The sequence below is a fragment of the Pteropus alecto genome, unplaced genomic scaffold (assembly GCF_000325575.1).
Source record: "Pteropus alecto unplaced genomic scaffold, ASM32557v1 scaffold61, whole genome shotgun sequence".
Lineage (NCBI taxonomy): Eukaryota > Metazoa > Chordata > Mammalia > Chiroptera > Pteropodidae > Pteropus > Pteropus alecto.
Genome location: NW_006434835.1, coordinates 451015 through 452402, shown reverse-complemented (window position 1 = coordinate 452402; position 1388 = coordinate 451015).

The window sequence follows — 1388 nt, the reverse complement described above, 5'->3', positions numbered from 1 at the left end:
GTGGGGCCTCGCTGGAGTTTGTGCCACTGAAGGGTCCTCTTGCCACTCGCATTTTCCTGTGTCCCGCCCACTTACATCTGTAAGGACTGTGGGACACAGCGAGCGACACGCTGGAAGTTTCTGTTCTAAAACTAGTGCTGTGGTTCCGGCTGGCCGTGACTTCGAGCCCCTCCACCCACCCGCCATCCCGCCTGAGGCTTTGCTTCAGTCCCTGGGCTGAGAGGAGGGTGGCCTTGGGGGCAACGTGAGGGGGACGCCCCACCCCCCTCCGGAGTCACGTCACTAACCCCGTGTGCGTTCTGAGTCTTCGTTTTAAGGTGAATGGCCGACATGCCCACCAGCTATGTTTGCTGTCTGAGGGTTGGTGACGAGCCCGCAGGTAGCTCATGTTGCATCAGTTCTGGGACCGCGTGCGGCTTCCTCCCCAGATGACTGACGAGAGCCAAGTGGAATTCACTGGCCAACGCGGTGGGCATCAGCCCTGTCGACGGCTGGCGATTTCACGGGCAGTGACGATGGGACAGCAGTGACCTGATTGCGCTGCTGTCAGTGCTTTGTTGTCTCAGTAGAAATGCCTGCAGGTGACGCACAGCGACGCAGCCTCTGTCCACTGACACGCTGCCTCCCGGCACCTTGTGTTGGCTCTGCACAGAGGGCACAGGCCCCGAGGTCGAGTGGCCTCCCCGGGTCGGCAGCAGGACACTGGTGATGCGGGCGTCAGCAGACAGGAGGGGGCTGCGTGGGTGCTCTGTGGAGGGTGACCCTCCTCGTTCCACTGAGCCTTCTAGGAGTTTCCGATTCACGAGCCACCCACGCGCTCAGAAGAGGACTCAGAGCCTCACCCGCCTGAGCAGACGCACGACAAGGGCATGGAAACCGGACCTTACTCCACATTGGTGCCGTGCGGTCCTCACTCACAGCCTGTCCTGACGGGGCCGGTTCCGGACGAGCACACTGTCCTTTTTAGCGACTGTAACCTGCCACGGGGGAACGCTGATGGGCACTGAGGGGCGCGGTACTCGCCTGCTTTGTTCCACCTTCTGATGACTCGGGTTTGTACGCCGCGTCCAGAACACCGGTAGTCGATGAATAAAAAGCCATATGGCTTCTGAAGCGCCACGCGATTTAACTGACTGTGTGGAGCCAATCTGGAAAAGGGAACTGGCTGGAAGATTTTTCATAACTAAATGTTCCACTTTAAAAAAGAGATGAAGAAAACACGTGGCTTTTGCTAAGGTAACAGATACGCAAAGGAACCTGTCTGCTCGGCCGGCCTGCAGCCGGCTCACGGGGCGCGCCCCGAAGAGCATTCGGCTCGTTTTCGGGGGTCTCCCCGAGCCCGCAATGTGCACCTCCGCTCCACGTCCAGATGAAGTATTCTGTGACTT